General features: G+C 40.3%; 1 protein-coding gene across 17 annotated transcripts in view; it reads left to right on the forward strand.

Annotated features, from left to right (window-relative positions):
* ZBTB20 (zinc finger and BTB domain containing 20) overlaps window positions 1-20,189 on the forward strand; it is a 518,459-nt gene that overhangs the window by 357,528 nt on the left and 140,742 nt on the right. For all 17 annotated transcript variants that reach the window (XR_010391606.1, XM_064520252.1, XM_064520247.1 and 14 more), the window contains one exon: window positions 16,413-16,467. The gene's annotated coding sequence lies outside the window, so the exon portion shown is untranslated. The remainder of the gene's footprint in view (window positions 1-16,412; window positions 16,468-20,189) is intronic.

The following is a 20,189-nucleotide window of genomic DNA, read 5'->3' on the forward strand; positions in this document are numbered from 1 at the left end:
GACTTAAACATCCCTGTGAAGTGGGAAAATTCAGACATAGATCCTGCTAACCAGGACTTCGCATCTCAGGGCTCATCTCTGATGATAAGCAGCAAGGTCACTAGCTGGGACTCAGAGTATGTGCAAATACAGAAAATAGATAGAATACAAGGAGAAAGGGAGGAAACAAGGGGAGACAATACCATTTCTGTATTCATGTTCAGTGCTTCCCAATTATCTGAGCAGTTATTATTTTAAGGATGTTTTTTCACATGCTGAGATGCAGCAAAGCAAATTGCTGCCAAGCAAATCTCTTTTTTCTAGTCCCTAAACAGATCGCACAGGACTCTGGACTCTCTGATTTGTCCTGATCCGCCTAAATTTTCTTGCCAAGATTTTCCTTCATAATCTTCTTAGCATATAGAATAACTCATGGAAGAGATTTTTCACCTTTACCAGGTAGTTCAAGCTGTGCATCCTGTTAAAATCCATACAGTGAAATCGGGTCCTATTTTTTTGTGGGATCTTCTCTTCATATCCAGAGGTCCCAACTTTGAAGGCAAAGGGCAAGCAGGACATGAATTAAAACCTCCATGCCTAAGGCAGCTGTCTTCAGGCTGGCACCTCAGAATAAAGAATACAAATACTGTTAAAAGAAATGCAAGCCTGATCTCTTGACCTGACAGTTTCACCCAACTAGATACCCTAGCATGGGTTTAAAAATATCCAGACTAGCTGAGGCTGAGTGCATTTTCCTTCTGAAAAGGAGAGCAGCAGAGATGAGCGTCATCAACCTGAAGAGCAACCCCTTTGAAAAGTGGCGGGCTCTGAGAAGAAAAATCTCCTCTCCTTCTCCTTCATTAGAAGACTGGTTGCCCTGACCAATTTAATTCAGGATGAGAAAGAGGTGGACTCTACTCAATTAAAATGAAGGAAGAGAAGATCTACCCTAGGAAAATACAGTAGAGGGGAACACATTGAAACAGCACTTCATCCCAGTTAAGGCAGACATATAAGGTAGAGGGAAAAATCTTCTGGCTCTGTGATGGGCTGTAGAAGATTAGCCAGAAGCAAACACACACAAAAATAAGAAAGCAGAAGGCGTGGGTGGATATGGGGATTAGTACTGGCATATGGAGCCTATCAGCTTGAAGTCACACATTTATATCTGACCTAGGTCACTCATGCCCCAAAGTCATTTCTGTCTAACAGCTGTTGGGTGGCCTCTGTGAAATGACTTAGGGGTCTGAGCCCAGTTTCTAGTGGCAGGTGTCCACATTACACAAAATCCATCTGTATTAATTGGCCCCCTTTATCTGGCAGCCTCAGCAGAAGGACCAAGTACTAACTGTTCACCACAGAGATGGAGCTATCCTGTTTTCTTTTGGATAGCCCTTCAAGGAAAAAGCTGAAGAACTTTGGCAGAAGTCTAACAGGAGAAGACAGCGCTGCCCCTTGCCTGCCTTTTCTGTGGTTAAACTCAGGCCATCAGTTTTCAGATCTCTCAGACCAGCAGATTTCACTAGTGCTGAATTTACTTTTAAAGTATGCAGTAAGAAAGTATTTCATAACTGACAGCTTGCGCGATGTTGAATATACGTCCATTTGGTTTCTACTTTCATATCATAATAATATAAACAGGAAAACTACATTTTAAATTCATTAAGTTCTTCCTCCGCTGTTTATAAAAGATAAAAACTTCTCTCTCTCCCCCCCTTTTTTTTTTAGGATTGATTGGTGTCATGTACATTTTCGTTCACTTCTGTTTATGCAAGATAATAAGAGTATTAACATGGAGGTGGAATAATGATGTTTATAATTCCATCACCACTGTTTATATAAGATAAAAACAGTTTTAAAAAGCAGAAAAAAGAAAAATAGTGAGAGAGCATTTGCTGTTATGTACATATATTATTTTTTTCCACTTCTATTTGTAAAGAATGTGAACGAAAAAAAAAGTGTAGCAAGTTGAAGAGGGGTTGATTCTGTTTATAATATTTCTGTGCTGTTTACCTAAGATAAATTAATTTAGAGTTGATGTAATAAGTAGCTTGGGAGAGGGGAATTGGGGTGAAAGAAGGACTACTGGGGTTGCGCCTGATACTCTGAGTACCTTGTAATCCTTTCCTTTATTAAGAAAGATGAAGAATGTGTGCCAAATCATTCTAGTGGGAATCCGCTACGACCTGTGAGGCAGGGGATGCATGGCGATGCCACGCCAGGTAATACAACATACACCGCCCGAGCAGTTGGAAGCATTCCCAGGGAAGGAAGAGTGTTCTGAGAATGGAGGGGATGATACTACAATAGCCTGAAAAGATCTCATGAACATTAAACCCCTTGGTATCATTGTCCATGGACTTAGTCCAATAATAGTGTGGCTACGTGACTCTATTTTGTTCTGCAGCTTTGAAGTCTAAGGCTGATTCCTTAAGGGAGAAAGGCTTGTAAAATGTCTGCGTTTCGCAGAGGCAGTGCAATACTACCTTTGATACCAGGTTGCACTGTCAGTCCTGCCCAGTCTTTCTCACTCACCCCTACTCCCAACCTATGCGTGGGGCATATGGACGGATCAGGGTGGCTGGCAGATGTGAATATTTCCTTGGCAGGAGCAGTGATGCACTGTTTCTCAGTGTCAGCCAGAAAGGCCATTTATACCTAGTAAAAGAACAACTGTGTGGACATGAACACACACACAGGAAAAAAAAAAAAAGTTGTCCATGAGTATTCGCTTACTTTTACAAATGAGTTTGGTCTGGCTGCAGTCACACCCTTCATGTCTTTGCTTTGCGCAAACATTCAAGCCAGCAGGCTTTACTGTAGTGAAGGCAGAAGGCCCACTTTAAAGTCACATGCTTGTATTCTTTTAGATAGTGAACTATCAGCTCATGTATGTATTCACTCGGTAAGTGGTAAGTGCTTTGAGACATGGCTTTGCACAGGTTTCTCCCCTCCTTTCTGAGTCAGAGGCATCAGCCCAGGTGTTGTCCTGACCTTCTGCAAATGGCAATGGACATACATGTACAGCTAGCTTACGTAAAAACAACAAGAGCAAATTAAACTGTGTCCCTAAGCAGGAAGTTACACAGTGCCAGTAAACTTGGAAGTATGGCTTCGGAAATGTTTTTTGTCTTCCAAAAGAGGTCACTTTCTTTTATAATTCTGTAGTAATATTTAGTTCCTCTCTAATCCTGAATGAATCAAAACCCCAGTGATGTCCTCATCTTTTCTTCCTGATTCTTAGTTCAGCTCAGTAAATTGTCTCTACAAACCAAGTCATTTTAATCACATGCATAAGTCCATTTCTGTTAAATAAAACCTAAAGTAAAGGTTAAATTTTAATTACATGCTTGAGTCCCATTGCATTCACACATTTAAAGTTAAGCACAGGCTAGAGTGCATGGTTTCAGGGCTCAGGGGTTTAGTGTTAATCCAGTCAGAAGGCAAAAACAATACTGCACGTCTATCATATGACGTGCTCTATTGCATTGCTTGATCCCACCTAACCAGCCCTGTTCCGAGTGGCAAATACTTGAAGCTGACTGTATATGCTTAGTGAACAGCACTGCCCAAAGTAAATGAAAAAATAGGCAGTGTTGAAAAAATTTGCAACCTGGCGGACAGTCCACAAGCAATGAAAGACGTGAATTAGCTAAGTAAATAAGTCCTTGACAATTTCTCTCTGCTTATTACCAGCCACTACTTCCCTTAGTGCTGCTGTGGAGGTGGATAAAAAGAGCAGGGATAGATCTGTCAGCTGTCTGGGGAGGGAGTTTAAAGAAGCTACAGTTGGAAACTTTTGTTTTTTAAATGAATATAAATTGTCATTGGGTACAAAATGTCACTTCCTGATGTGAAGGCCACTCTCGTCCCCCTCTTAGAGTGTTCCAGCGTGCAATGATATGTATCTTAATTATGGCGTTTTGGCGCAGAAGGCACAGAAATTTTACTTTTCAGAGTTGTATAATCACATTGCTCCACCTTGCTATTAGGCATGAATGGCAGCCAGTGCTCCAGAGAAGCCTGCGATTGAAAGAACAGCAGGTGGGGAGCAGTGGGTCAGGACGGGGATGCATTTAGGAGAGCTGTGTGGGGAGTCCCGAGCTAGACTAGCGGGAAGTGCTGCAAATTGGATTGAACGCATTGCTAGTGGACAGGGTGAAAGATTATACAGCATTTGTCTGTGTGACCGTAATGAGCTGCTTTCCCATAAAAGATTTGGGGAGAAAGTACTGTGTGTGAATAGGGTCCCTTTAAGAAGCAGTTTTAAAAGAGCTCATTTTCAATTCCAATCATGTGTATGCCTCAGCAAGACTGTGGCCAGATGCTTGTAGATCTGAAGAAAACAGCCCAGCCCTTTACTTATCATCTACCAGAGATGACAGACTTTAAAAACTCAATGGCACTTTCGATAACTTCTAACAAGAACTGGGACTTGCCTGGCTCCATTTGTCTGGTCAAGGCTGCATTTCTGTGATTTATCCCATGGAGATTTTCAGCAGAACCGTACACTTAGTGTCTAATTAATGATATTCCTTCCTTTTTGCCATGACAAAAACCACTCTGCACTATATACGTTATGCTAAAGTTTTTGTCACAGACATATTCTGTAAAAGCTTTTTCAGCTTCATCATTTTGACAGGCTGATTCCATTAAATCATTCGCAGCGATCACATTCATATGGTGCCAGGTGGGGGAAGATTGTTTGCTTGCATGACTTCCCCTTCTTTGAAGTTAGAAAACAGTGATCATCTGTGAGGGTACGTGGCACATCTTACCAAGGTCCTTTCCCCAGGAAAACGTATTTTGAGGGAACACAAGTATTTTCAGTATAGGTGTCTTAGTAAATAGTGTCTGTTCCCTAGCCTGGTCTATAACTTTTTCTGGAGGTTCATTTAGGATGTAGACGCGAGCTCAGCTCATAAAGCGTGTGGGCTGGCTGGTTAATGTCTCTGTATGAAGGGGCTCTGGACATTTCTCTCTCTGGTATTTTTCATTGGCTCACCTGCAATGAAACGGAAATTGTTGAGTGCTTTGACAAACGAAAACCTTCTGGTTGTTCTCAAATACGCGATTGATTCAAAATCCTCCAGTGAAGTTTCAACACAGTGTGGCAGTGTCTTTGTCAGGTACCTTCTGCTATCTAAGGTACTAAGTGAGTCTGGGCAAACACTGTTGGCTCTGATTCTGCCATGCTGAAAAGTGCTAGATGCTGATGACAAAAGCTAGTGCTGATAAATGATAGACCTAATAATGAAGGAAAAGGAATGAAGATTCTTAATTTTTAAATATTTCCCCTTACAACATATCTTCTGAGGAAGTGAGTTATTTTAATCTTAGCTTTATGGCATGAAGAAACTAAGGTTTTGTAAGTAAAACAGATAAGGAGTCTGGGGGGAACTAGATCCTGCAAAAACTGCCTTTCTTTTCAATAAATACTTTTTATCTGCCATTGATACAAACGAACATAATGTAGGCCTACCTCTTTGCTTCATCCTTAATGAAGCCAGTGGAAGTTTTCGTACTGACCTCGGTGATGGACATGACCACTGGTCTTTTTGGGATAACCATCAGAGCAGAGTAGCCTTGCAAACACACACAGCTTCTGCATGAAAAGACAAAAGGAAATCTGTCTATCTCAGTAGCCTGGCAAAGGTATCCAAGCATCTCAGATTCCTTAATGTATTCATCCTCGCCAGAAGCCAAAAGCAAGTTTTAAAGCTTTTTTGCCACCTCCTAGTAACTTCACTGTCCTTTCTTTTTGCAGAGTGTTTCCACACATTCTTGTATTTCTAAAGCTAACAGCTTTTTGATCCCCAAGATGGAATAGATGGTTATCTCAGCTTCCCATCTTATGTAGAGTTTATCCCCCTCATTTAAAATAGCAAGAGCACTGTCTGCATGCACAGACCATTACCCTGGGTGGGTTGTTAAAGTTACTGTAATGCTGACTTTATTTTCTGTAACAGTTCTGAACAAAATGTTTCCTTTGAAAGGTCTCAGACCTCTATCCTCCCAACTCCTAATCACAGTAATAACCAAGCTCAAGGAGTCATTAGTGAAGACTCAAACAATATCCTATAACAAGTCAGCTATGAAGAAATTGGCATAGTTTATCTCTTTGATTCATGTTCTTCTGAAAATAATGGGTTGCAAAATAAAGCCAGCATTGCTCTTGTGCTATATGGTATCCCTTGGATCTGATTCTTTCCTCCCCCACCCACTTGTCTCCCAAACTAACATCGAATGTAACTCTGCAATAGCTTTACTAGACAGAGTCTATCTATAGAAGTGACCTGTTTTTATAAGATAATATGAGTTTGTTGTGCTGTGTCTTAAGCTGGCTCACCTATGAACCTCCTTTTGATTGCTGTAACTTGTTGCATTTTTAGATGAGCTGGGAAAATGGTATAATGATTTTATTCAAATCTAACCCATAAAGAAAAGTTTACTTTTCTTCAGCAAATGGATGCAATGAACTATGTAAACTGGGTTTGGATAAGTTCTTGGAATTGTTTGCTTTGGGTTTTGTCTTTGTGAAATGGACACTTACGCTTTGTAGGAAAGCTGATAAATAACGTAAGCTATGGCTCGTCACTGACAGACTTTGTAAAATCTCTGTGTCTGCTGTTTGGTTTGGCTTCAGCAATCAAAGGGATCAGCTTTTCTTCAGTGAAAGCAGTGTGCAGATGGCTTTTCAGGTTACTGTAAGGATTTTTATTGTCACTTGATGTGGTTCAAGCTCTGAACTGGGCATCGAAAGATGTGAATTTATTTCTCAGTTCTGCTTTAATATTGATCAACTTCAAGATCAGTTTAGCTTTCTGTTCTTTCTTCTTTTTCATCTATAAGATGAGGATAAGAGAATTCATCAAATAAAGCAAAAGGTAACGTTCAGCTCAGTGGTGTTGCTTTTTATGAAATACAGCTTTTGAGACTATGCAGATGCAACTCCATAGCTTGAAGGCCCGTTAGATTTCCTTTGGATGAACTGTGATGATCTGGATGAACTGTATTGATTTGGGGAAAATGGAAAAACTGAAAAACTAGGAAAGCCCTGAGGGATTATTCAGACAGTCATCAGGCCCTTTGCACCTTTCATTTATAAATATTATTTCCACTGGTTGACTGGGCCAGTAAATGCAACTGCAGGGCTGAGAAACCTCAGAAAGATTTGGCATTTCAGGAGAGGAAGTTCAGGGCTGGCATAGAGAGCATGGCTTCAGCACATGAGACCTGCTAGAAGAGGTGCTAGAGACTCACACTATGGTTTCTTTCACATTCTGTCCGACTGTGGCAAGTCCACTCACTTTCTTTGGCCCATTCAAAATAATTTGATTCACTTGAATAGCTTGTGTTGTCCTCTATCAATGTTATCAGGTGGACACTCCTGTTAACGTTAAAAGTTTGGTGGGAAATGACTGTCTAAGCTACCCTGCTGTCACACTGCTTAAACCTCCTTCCTGTAGCACCAAACTGATGTCAACAGTCGAGGGGGCGGGATGTCAAAATTAAGCTCATAAAATAAGGAATCAAGGGAGAGAGGTCGTTTAAAAGAATTAGTAATAAAATTTAATTTAGGGACAGGATCCTATAAAATGGCATCAGATTCAGTGATAAGAGGCTATATTGCTGCCTCTTCAGCCACCCAGCCCTACCTCAAAGAGCACAGGAATACAGAGTCCCCAAATGAAATTCAGTTTTCAGGGCATGTGTCACAAAACTAACTCCATGCTGTAGAGTACACTGTTCTCATACTGAATAAAAAATGGAGAGTATTGTTCCCAGAAGCTGTTTTAGTGGATCTTTACAAGGTAGTTTTGATTTATTTTAGTAGGTATAAAATGAAAAGAAACAGGTGAAAAATAAATCCCAAAGTATTGATTATGGCCTTTTAGCAAAAAGAAGTTGGTCCTTCTTCTGGAAAACTCAGAAAGGGCACATATTTAACCTGTCTTTATAGATGCCGAGGGCTTAATGCTGAATGCACTGGTGCAGCTGCATAACCCTGGTGACTTCAATGGGTCTGCGGGGGTTTAAAGGAGAGCGGAATATTTTCTGTAATGCTTTTTGTCTAGTTCCAAGTATTTCTTACTGTCACAAGAACACGGGTCATGTTTCAGGCAGTACAGATCATGAAAACCGGAGTACAAACCATATGGTACTTACCTTTTAAGGATTTGCTGTTCTTGTGTGCGATATCTGTCAGGTTAGCATTTTCCTATAGGTCTTCATGTATTCATGTTGCAATTTCTTTACTGGATAGGCAGTTAGGGAAACATGCTCATGTTTTCCTTAAATGTCTGTGATTAAGTCATTTAGTAGATTTGCGTTTAACAAACTTTTCCATGATGGTTCTGCTGCCACTTTGTTTCTAGTTTAACAGACACTCTGATGTTCAAGTCCTGAAATACCCTGCAGAGTACACAGCTCTCTCCAAAGAGGGCAAACCAGATCTGTGATGTCCAATGTAACCACAGTTTGGGGCTTCAGAGCTCTGCCCGTAGCCCTCCCTCTCACCCGGCAGCACCTGCGCCTGTGGCACGCCTGGCCTCCTGCGCATCCCTGCAGAGCCCTCCAGTCCCCCTTGCAGCACCCACTGCTACTGCAACTCCTCATGCAGGGTTTGTGGAGCCCCCCACTCCAGCACACCCTTTATTCCAGCGTTGTGGCACTCACAGACTCCATCAGTGCCCTTTCATTCTGATCTGCAGTGCCTACAAGGGAAAATGATATATCAGAGTACTTATGTCCCAAATTGAATGTTAGTCAGATGTTAAAATGAAATAAATATTATGGTGAGTCAGCACGTCTCACTTTGGAAATAAATTACATAAAGTACACTGGAGTGTCATGGCTCTTGGGACCACATATGATCCAAAGAAACCATTTAGAGAAGTCATCACAACACTGCTAGATTTATCAGATCATCCTGGAGGAACATTAATACCCAGAATGAAAATAATAATCAGCAATAGAAAGCTCCCAACCAATAACTTAAACTCATTTTCCAGGTTCACTTCCTCACATCAGTAACCTATTTATATGAATCACAAGATTTTATACCAATTATGTCATTATTAATAGTAGACAACAAGTCAAACTTCAATAATTGCTTTTATTAATACAGATGTATTTGATTCCTCGTACCATACTTTTTCAACTTAACATTTCAGTTACTCAAGTTCAGTCTGCTTAAATAGTTCAGTATTATTTGGTTGCACTTTCTCGTTCTGTGTGGTCCAACTTTTTGGCACTGCTGAATTCAGGACAGGTACTTAAGAGGGTGAAAGCGATGCCCCAACTCCTGTGCCCTGGAGCTGCAAACCTCCAAGCAGGGAGGCAGCAGATAGGCTTCTCTGCTTATCCAGCTTGCAGTAAGGCCAGAAGAGCTTGATGTAGCTCTAGCCTAAGGCAACAGAGCTGACCTGTGAGCTGCCAGTTCAACCACACTTCCTCATAACAGAAACTTCAGTTACGGACATGAACAGAGCTAATACTTGTTTTTTAAGATATAATCCTGGAAGTCACCAAGAACCTTTAGGATGTATACTTGTTTATTTTCTTCAATTTAAGGTCTCAAAGCTGAGTTCAAGTGCCAGAAATAGCTGACATAAAATATTTTATAAGACGGAAATGCCCAAACTGTTTATGGCCCACAGAGACCACTCATCCAGTCCGCAGTTGACTTCTTTTTTCCCTCTTTTCCAAGAATGAGCAGGGAACAGGCTGTGAGCTGGGTGGGAACCACAGCAATCACTTCCCAGCTACCATCTTTTCCAGGTCCATCTTGGCCCCTCCCCTATCACATGATGGGAGCAGGTACAGCCATGTAGTGAGGGAAGGGTGACAGGGTCCTGGGAAAGAGGACAGGCAGGAACAGGCTGCAGCTGCCACCAGAAGAGCGAATGGGGCCCACAGCGTGGACCCTTTGGGCAGCCCCTTCCCAGATGTTCTTGTTTCTCAGAATTAGTCTGTGGGCATCACTGGCCGCCTTGTCCATGCATACGTCCTTGCGGCTGCCCAAGCAGGGAAGGTGTGGTGCTGTGGCCCTGGCAGCATCATGGTGGGCAGCTCCCTTTTGCCAGTAGGCTGAGCTGCGTGGCTGCTCTTGTGAAGGACATGCCAACAAAACATCCTAACATCTTTTTTACTTTCACAAATTCCTCAAAGAGGCAGTCAGTAGCTAGACTTATTGCATGTTAAAAGTAATACAGTTTCAAAATACATGCTCAAAATGCTAATTTAAGATATGAAACAAAAAGAGATTCAACCTTGGTGTTGGGGTTTTTTGCCAATTTTGCTCTCACCCAGGGTGTCTTAGAGCAACTGCCACTGAAGCTGTAAGGTGATGATGCTTCCAGAGACATCTCCTGCTCTTTTTTTGAAGACATTTTCCTCAGAGGTGCTTTTTACAGAGACTTTTCTTAACTGAAGTTCTTTTTAGGGAGCTGGAGACCTCCAATGGATGTTAATTAAAGTTTAGTTTGCAGATGTGAGAGATCCTTTTTCTTACTGCATCTCTCTCATTGTTTTCTCTGAGAGCAGCTGGTAGGACTTATTTTGGTTTGGGTTACCTAGGAATGTGTCAGCTCCTTCCATAGATGTCCTTTAGAACTAGCATAAATATACCTGAATGTCCAAACTGTTATTTGACTAATTTCTTTTGTCTTATCAAAATATTGTATTAACCAGCCTTCCCGGCAAGCATTGTGTGCTGAAAAATCTATCCGTCAAGAATTTTCTATTTTGTCTTCCAGGTAAGGGTGCATCAAGCCCTTTGTGTATAAAAGCATTCTATGTTATACACGCAACTATGTGTGTGCATAGCACACATTTAAAATATCCTTTACCCTTTACATATTTCTTAGTTCTAAAAAGACAAGGTTAATGTTTTAGTTATTCTTCTTTACAGAAAAGAAAAAAAGTCCACTTTTATTTATTTATTTATTCCCTGGTCCAAATTCAACAATTTTATTAAACAGTTACATTATACAATAAAGGAAAATACAACCTGTAGTTATATGATAAATGCTTTGCGATATGCGATAAGGTAAACGATAATGGTTTTGTCTTTACTTTAGAGAGAAAACTAAAAAGTTAGTTACCTTTTCGGTTATCTTATATGGAGTGTAGCTTCTAAACCAGATCTGTCTATAGAAAATGAGCGATAGAAGTACTGTCAATAAATTTTGATTCAAAATTGTTCTCAAGTCACTGTTGCATTCTCTACAGAAACACTAGTTGGTTACGTATTTCATTAAAAAGAACATGCATACCTATAGTTGAGTAGATTTTTTAATGATAACATAGTCAAAATACATGTATAAGTGCATTCCAATGTATATCAACATACCTCAATTCTAAAATATGTACAAAAACTGCTTGCCGTATTTTTAAGATCATTTTATTTGAATTCTCTGGTATAGTCAGTGTGAGACTGGACACATGACCATATGACTGGCCCACAAGCCTGATTTGCAGTATCCTCTTCCTTTCATGCTTTCTCCCTTGCTGGAATAAGCCGTCAATTGTAAAAGCATCTCCTCAGATCTCCCTGAATCATCACTTTTCTAGCACTAACTCAACAGAATGATGTTTATTTCCTTTCTTATTAGTTAGAGCAGCCAGTCCTTCTCTTAATACTTGTATGAATGAATGAATGGAGTCACAACTGCAAGGGTTAGACTGTGGAGCTGGCTCTCTCCTAGCAGGCACGTAGAAGTAAGGTGAGGCAGAGCAGGAATGGGAACCTGATGGATCAATCCTTTGAGAAAATTTTGCTGATTTCCGAGGGAGCAGGACTGGACCTGCGAAGGGATGAGGAGTTGCGGAAGCACTCCTGTTTGATTGGCCTTTCGGACTGTTTCTATGCTTTAACACATGGAGCAGGTGTCATTATCAGTCCCCAAGCAGATGCTGTTGTGCAGTGAAGACTGTTAATAATAGATGACAGATTCCAAATATTTTGGCCATTAGAGGGAGGTGGTCACGTCAAATAGCAGGACCACAAAAAAGAAAAGGAGAATTTAAGATCAGTTTCCTCTGCATGTTGCCGTGTCACTTTTCCTGGTATGGTTCCCTACCTCTCATGCGACACCTCTGGCTAAGGCATTCACACGTACCTGGTCTGCTAAGAGAACATTCGACTGCCTCCCGTTACATTCTTGTAATTAACTCCTAATATTAAAGTAGCTTCCATTTTGGATTCCTCAGCAAGCTGATTGAAAGGTGGTTTAATTGCACAGCATTGCCAGAAATATGTTAGGTGATTGCTGGCTGTACTAAGAGTTAATGTGGAGGTAATAGGAGGTATCACAGGCACAAGATTTTGCTGGCCATTAACAGGGGTGACTTCAAAAAGCAAATGGTAATTAGTATAGGTTTCACTGAAGCAGATTTCCATCTGCTGCTAGTCACTGGCTTTTGAGCTGCTCTCGTTTGCTCTCATATTAAAGATTTGCGTGTGTTTTCCTGGATTCTCGATGAAAAAGACACTTAGGGAAAAAGGGTATAAATCAACAAATAACAATGTAACCTGCAGAAATATAAATCTATGTAGATTAATCCATATTTCCTAAATTGCATGCTAGATTGTAATTCAGTGAAAGGGTAGGGGTCTTGTGACGTTTATGAACATTTATGGATATCATGAGAGCTCAGATTAAATGTCAAACCTGGTATTCGGTTTAGAATCACGTATTATTGTTGTTCATTAATATATAAAAACAACAATTATATCCACTAAAATCCTCAATTTAATTTTGCTGTAATCTGTCTCTGCTGTGTCAAAGATGCAGTGTAGCCTCTCTACCCCCTCATTTACAGGGCTCCACTGGATTTCAGCTGGAAGAGTCTCCTGTTTTACCATTTTTTCCCAGCATGACACTGTGTCAGTTTGGGCCCCCTTTGAACTGAGGAATTTTCCAGTAAATTATTTTCTTCATCTTCCACTGCGATTAAATTCTAGTTTAGATACAGTGTAGGTATAATGCAACCCAAAGGAGAAGGGCCGCAGGACTCTGCATCTTAGATCCAATATGTTGAGTAGATTACATAATGTAAAGCTGTGCCCTTTGCTGGTCCCATAGTGGTAAAGAGTGGAAATGTTTTGAGGTAAGAGCAGTCCATGATTATCTGAATCCGACTCCAATCCTCTCTGTTTAAGCAGTTCAGAATTTGCCTGCTTTTTGCTGGTCTGAGGATTGAAAGGATAGTATTTCGCATCTGATAGTGCATTACAGCAGATAGATGCTAAATCACTTTGCAAAAATGGAGCAGAATCAACCCAATTTACTGCTAAGAAAAAGGCACTGGAAGCAGGTTAAGTCGAGCCACTTAGTCGGTTGTTAGAAGCAACTAAATTCCAATTGCAGAAGTGACTTTGGCATTTCAGGTGTTAATTTTGTTGAAAGTCAGTGGTAGTTAAGCTAACAAAAGTAAAATATTCTAAAGTCCCCAAGTGATTTAGAGCCAAAATTTCACTGACTTCCAGTAGACTTGACCTTAAATGCCTTAGTCACTTTTGAAAATTATATTCAGTCTCATAAATCAATTGCCTGCTTACATAATGTAGCTCACATGGCTGGATTTCACCATTTTAACTGCCCATAAGTAGAAATTTTTGAGGAATTCTTAGGAACCTAATTCTCCTTAAAATCAAAGGGAGATAGGTTCCTAAATATCCTTAACATTTGGGCCTTAGCTTTTTGTTAGTCCCTGTGATTTTAGTCTGAATCTGGCCACACTGAATCAAGGGCAGACTTAAGATTAGCCCCTGGCCATTTTGTCCAATGGCCAAAAGAGCTTCCAAGTAATAATGATTAATTAAGACTGAGCATTGAATATGAAAAAGGTTGGTGGATTCAGCAATCGGTTCACCCCACCAAATAGGGCAATATGGGATTGAAAACAAATGACATAAAAAGAAACAGGTAATTATTCTGCTTATAACATGAAGAACTGGGAAAAACGGTCAACCTTCATAAACTTTATTTTTTATGTATTATATAATAGTATATCTTGAAAAAATCTGCTGTGTTAATATAATGTAATTAGGTTAAGTATGTCTCTAGTGACAAACAGTGCCATATGATAAAACGTTTCACCCCAGCATTTTAATGGTTCAAGTTCTGTTCATGGTTTCAATTAAGTAAGCAAGATTGCACAGGGCTGTGAGAACAGAATTTGGCCCACTTCTTGCCAGCATACGTGTTCCACAGTTATCTAACCTGGAATGAATCATAGTTTTCCTCAGAAACATCTTGTTTTTCAAATACTTTACAGGGAAAGTTTTGTTTTTATGCTTTTTCTTTTGAACAAAACTTGTAATCAAGTGTCCAGACCACTTGTGATCATTTAAAAAATTATGGTATTTTACTTCTGGTGTTTTGCCAGAGTCTTGCTTGTAGCTCCTAGTATATTGTAGCTGCCTAAACTTACTCTATAGTTTTAATTAGGTACAGTGGGCTTGTTCACTTCTTATACCAAATCATATGGTAACGTTGGTATAAGTCATTAGTCAGCACCTCCAGAGTCTCAGGCCATAATTTGTAGAATTCTCTGGCATCTATGCCATCAAAGTTGCTTGACACTTTCCCCTAAGATAACTTGTTTTATACTGCTTATAACATAATCAAACTCTAACCACTTGGGCTAAAATTTTCCATTCTGGGTTTGTTTGCCATGCTGGTTCTTCCATGGCGTGCAGATCATTGTCCTAGCTGCCCAAAACCCTGAAAGAAATATTTCCAAACTACCAGCCACTACCAGTCATTGACGTACAGTCTACCACAGTTGCACCTATGGGTTTCATGTTTAAGTCTTCAAAAACAATGTAAAAGGAAAATAAGGGATACAGACTTAGCAAAGGCGTTTTTTTCCCACCAGAAGAACTTCCTTGTTAAAGTTCACGTGACATACGGATTCTTGAAAATAAGTAGTGACATGCCCTCCACTAGCCTGATCTTGTCCTTCCTTTCATCCCATGACATTGCAGCCTTTCAGACTGGACAAAATGCGTCCTGCCATCTGTCTCGTGCAAGTCTTCCTAATATGTGGGAGCAATCAGTTTCCTCTGCTTTAAAGAGGATAAATTTGCTGTTAAATAGGGCCTCTCTGGGTGGCCTATCCAACAGAAGCTATCGGCATCTTGTTTGCCACCCTGCGGTTTTTATGATTCGCTCTGCTCCAAGATTTGCTGTATTTCTTCCCTCTCCCTTGCTGGATGACCAAACACTAGATACACAAACATGCTTTCTCTGTTGCTCTCCTCTACCAAGCCCAGAATGAACAAATTTTTCTACCTGCTTTCCCCCTTTCCTTCCATACATACTGTGGACCCAAGACCTCGCATACATACACTCCCAGCTTCCACTTATCTGAAGTGGCCAATACCTGCTGGTACAGTGGAGTACTAGTTGTTGGGAGCTAAATAAGATTAATTTCTCCTCATTTTCTGGTAGCAAAAGAGTGTCCTTCCAGTACCTTTCCTCTTCTTTTCCTTCTCACTATTAGTTTCAATTTAAAGTTCACCTGAATTTTCTGCTCTGTAAACCATCTCCATTTAATAGAATGAGATCGTATGACCTCTTTGAACATTTTGGGGGGGGGGAAGATATCTGCCGTAGTTTTCTGTGTCAGATGTGAATGTATCTTCTCGTTACAATTCAGAGCATCAGGCTATGACTCATTCTGATCATTGTTTCGTTCTAGGTTACTGTGTTCTGGACAATGTGTTGGCAATACAGCTTAGATATTCCAAAATATACTTTGGAAACTAGGCCCTTAGGCTTCCAAAAGTTTGCACAACTTTAGACCTTCCACTTTGATGCGGCCATTTTTATCCTCAAGGATCTCAGGGCAACAAATCTTTCAAGGCCAAAAGATACTGTGCTGACAGAAGGAACTAAGACAACACAATTTTTCTGTGCAGCTCTCAGCTGTAATGTAAGCATCCTTAGCCCAAATAATATGCCTAACTCCTCTTCTGTGAAGGTCAAGATCAAGAAGCAGAGTTCTGTTTTAGAGACCTGTATCATCTGGCATGATGGCTAAGAAGGATGCCTTTCGAATCTGGCAGGGTTTTTGTGATAAGAGCTTTTGTCCATAGGAGCCACAAGCCTATTTCACACAGGCTGTTGAACAGTCACCAGAGAATATTTAGTCTCTGCTGGCTTGGAATTATCCCAGGACAGAAATGCTTCCCAGCCATTATCAGTTCTCTCAGCTATATAGCTTTGGGGTCAGGTAACTTCAAAACTTCCGAGTTTTGTGCAGTTTGTGAATTTAAAAGGCTTCCGCCTCCCTCCCCCCATGGAAACTACTACTACCTATGAGTGTCCTTAGTCCCTTTTTTATCTTGGTATCATTTATTGTGTTTATTGTTGCTTAATTTCATAATTTCCTTTTTTTTGTCTTCTTTTTCTTTCCAGATCACTGACGATCAGTTTGTGGCCTTCCCCTGAAGGAACCTTTCCTGTCTCTTGTGTAAGTATTTATACCAAACATTTTATATTTTCAATGATATGAGTCATGCATTTTGTTCCGGTTCCGTTCAAGCCAATCTAGAGCCCTTCTGAACTTTTTTGTTGTTCTCTGTGGCCACAAGACCCAGTATTGATTTTATTCTTATTCTCATGCAGCAGTCCAAAATGTTAATGCAATGTCAGCTTATACGACTCTGGTTTAATTCAGTGACATTGTGTGATTGATCTGGAGTCAGTATGTGCATTTCTGCTTAAGAGGATGGAAGATTTCTGGGCATATACATGTTGTGATGGGTATTATGCTGTTTGAGCTCTGATTCAGACTAAAGCATCTTGAATTCCACATTGTGCAAGCATAAAACAAGGATAGAAAATAGCATTTCAACCTGTTTTTGTGGTATGGAACCCTTTTTGTTTCCTGTGTACTTTCCTACCTAGTACAGACCTGCTCTGCATATCTGGGTAGATTAAATATGCTGCATTCACTTTGACATCTAACAATGCTGGAATTAAAAATCTGTCAGTAATTCCTCTGGAAACATTATATAGGGTTCTTGCCTGTTCTCATTCACTTGAGTTTGGCTGCTACTGTGTAAGCTGACAACTCAATGAATTTTTTCATTGAAGAATATACTACACTAATCCAGGGAATTGTATTTTTAAGACCTAGAGCAGCAAGAATTAAAATTTTCATGGCTTGAGTTTTGGTTTTCTTTTGTGGGGGGAATAGGGGCTGGGACTTTAGAGGGGTTGTTTGTTTTGATTTGGTTTATAATTCTGCCAACTACTAATACAGGATGGTTTTGTGCATTTAAAACAAAAGATTACATTCTCCTAGTGGTCCTTGATACACATTGACTGTGAAATCTAGTGACTCTAAAACACTGAAGCTTCTTGTTGTGATATAAAGGACAATACAGGACTACCACTTCATAATAATTTCTGTAGTTAAGACAGACAAAAATTTTCCAAAGTTCCACCAGCATTTTGGGCCACTGTTTTGGGGTGTCCAGGTTGGAACTACTTAGATCTGACTGCAAAAAATAATGAAGGCTTTAAAACTTAGGCTTAAAACTCCATGTCCAAATACACCTAGATTTGTTTTACTTTAGATCTCCATTTTGCAATTTAAATTCATGTCTACTATCTGAGAGAAGAAAGTAGATGGCTGTTAAAGTGCTTCTTGGAGAGGGAAAAAAACCCAAAGCACAACACAGTAAGAAAAATAGCTCTTTCTTAACTGGGGGAAGAATTTAACCTGCAAATATATGTTCAAGTTGGTTTTTGATTGCTGGAATTTTTTTGGAGGTAACTTTGGAGGTAACGCTTTGCTAAAGTGCAAGTGGGCATACACTTTTTTTCAGATGGGTGTGGAAACAATCAAAGAGCTTTCTTTTATTGATACCTGGCATAAAATATGTGAATTTAACATTTAAAGTTGACTCTATTTTCACCATGATGAAAAAAATGGCACACTCCTTCTCCCTCTCTTGTGGGCAGAAATGTGAGATCTGATGCAGTGACTGCAAAAGGTGGTGTGACAATGCCAGCTCCCGAGGAGATGTATTTGAGCTGACCTATCATGCCTGTGATGTCCCCATATTTCTTTCCTTTCTCCTTTTCCTTTCATTATAAGTGTCCCAAATCTGTAATTTACAATGTGCTCTTCCAGTTTTGCTCTGATATATTTGCCACAAATAAGTAGAAGTCTATGCGCATGCATAGCTCCCTGTGGCAGTGTCAGGCCTGTGCAAGGAGGGGAGCAGAAGCCCCCGCAGAATGCAACATGGCTTACGTCTAATGTGACATTTATTTGACTCAGAAAGGCAATTGATTAAAGTCCCACCAGACCTTTGCCATCATGTATTATGTATTTATCCAGGGGCGGTTCATAACGGCCCCTGACAAATCCTATTATTTTTGTTGCGGAACTTCATAGTATCGATAAAAAGTGTTAATGATACTCAGGGACTTGAGATACACACCGCTTATGTTAACACTTCCTGCAGCAGCAGCAGAGTCGTTTAGGTTTGTGGTAGGGGCTGTGTGCCTTCGACATTTGTACAAACACACCAGTTTATCATTGTTCTACCTTTGCAGTATGAAATAGCTGTGTGTGAGGCAGTTCAGTCTGAAGTGACAAGCTAGCTCCATGCTAGGCATGGGGAAACCAGGCAGGGGTTGAAGTCCCTTCCTGACAGTGCTTTGCTGTGTGTCCATGAAGAAGTCATTTCCCATCTGTCTGCCTCTGCTTCCTGACCCATAAAACTAGAGTCACACACTTTCTTGTGTCTTTAAATCAGGTTTACTCCACAGCCAGGGTTTGCTTTGTGCTCCTCCATTCCCACCTTGACATGCTCCATAGGACCCTCACTTTATTTCAGGCATGTGTATAAAGCTCATACCATTTGTAGTGGTTTTCTCCTTTCTCTCTGAAAGATTGGTCCTTAAAGTCACTGATACTTTAAATTCTTTTTAGTAAAATACAAAGTAGAGTTGGGGCATGTTTACATTGGAAGCTGCCGATGGTGCTTGTCAAGCCTGTCCTGATCTACAGATAATTGGTTTGTTCTGCACTCTGCAACAGTGTTGAGGGTTGGGCTCTCTTCTCATACTCCTATTCACAACTTGCTGATGAGTCTGAGTCTTCTTCCTCCTCTTCCCCCAGGTTTTATGTGTCTGTCTGTCTATGTGTTATCTAGTTTTTGGAGGTGGAAAGAATTCATGGATCTCTTCACCAGGTGGTATCTCCACTGAGGAAGAATATGATTAGTCTCTGCTCCACTTGAATGTCTTCAAGAGTTTGAGAGAAGTAGGTGGATTCTCTGTCCAAAATTGACATTTTCATGGAACAAGAGACTTCTTACCACTCTCTAGCCTTTCTATCATATCTTCTCTTAATAGTGTACACCTCAGTATAACAGTATCAACAATACTAACGTGCTTTATAGTGAGATAGATAGCTAGAGTAGGATAAATAGCTACAGTAGGAAGCTCTTTTTACTTCCAGAGCACTAGCTATTCAGATGGAACCCATACAACATTGAAGAGTTATCCAGTGTTAACTTTGGTGAGTGCAAATCAGACTGATAAGATAGTGGTCCAGATGTAAAAAAGTTGCCTGTCATATTACCTAATTTCCATGAACATTTGTTCATTTCTTTGAAATAGGATTCTAATGTAACCGAGTTGTATTGAACTCCAAAATAATTCCTATTAGAATCTGTGCTGATTCTGATCCTTGTTCCTTGACATTCCATTAAAAAAAAAGTGTCATTTATTCCTCAGTTTCATGAAGATGTATTCGGTCAAGTGGTGATGACCTAAGTAAGTTGAGCAGCATCTTACTGATCTCATCATAGTTATCAGTCTCATCAGTCATACGGTCAGTGATTTGTATGTCAAAAGACACCTGGCAGTGTTCCAGCCTGCCAGCTGCCAGTTTCTGAGTATACGCATTCATTTTATCAGACATGATGATGCTTGAATAGTCTTTGGTATCTGTATATGTGTCCCTGTTGTTGGTACTTGTCCACCAATGAACTATATCATCTGTGAGGACTCTGAACCATCACAGTGAAATATCAACTAATTAGCGCTGTTTGAATTTCTTTGCTTGGTTAGTGCACTTAGTACTGTTTTGCAGATGGGAAGCTGAGAACAGCAACAGTGAGTGCTACATCAGGAACAGGGAGGAGGCATCTCTTCTGTTGTGAGGTTTCT

The sequence above is a fragment of the Dromaius novaehollandiae genome, chromosome 1 (assembly GCF_036370855.1).
Source record: "Dromaius novaehollandiae isolate bDroNov1 chromosome 1, bDroNov1.hap1, whole genome shotgun sequence".
NCBI lineage: Eukaryota > Metazoa > Chordata > Aves > Casuariiformes > Dromaiidae > Dromaius > Dromaius novaehollandiae.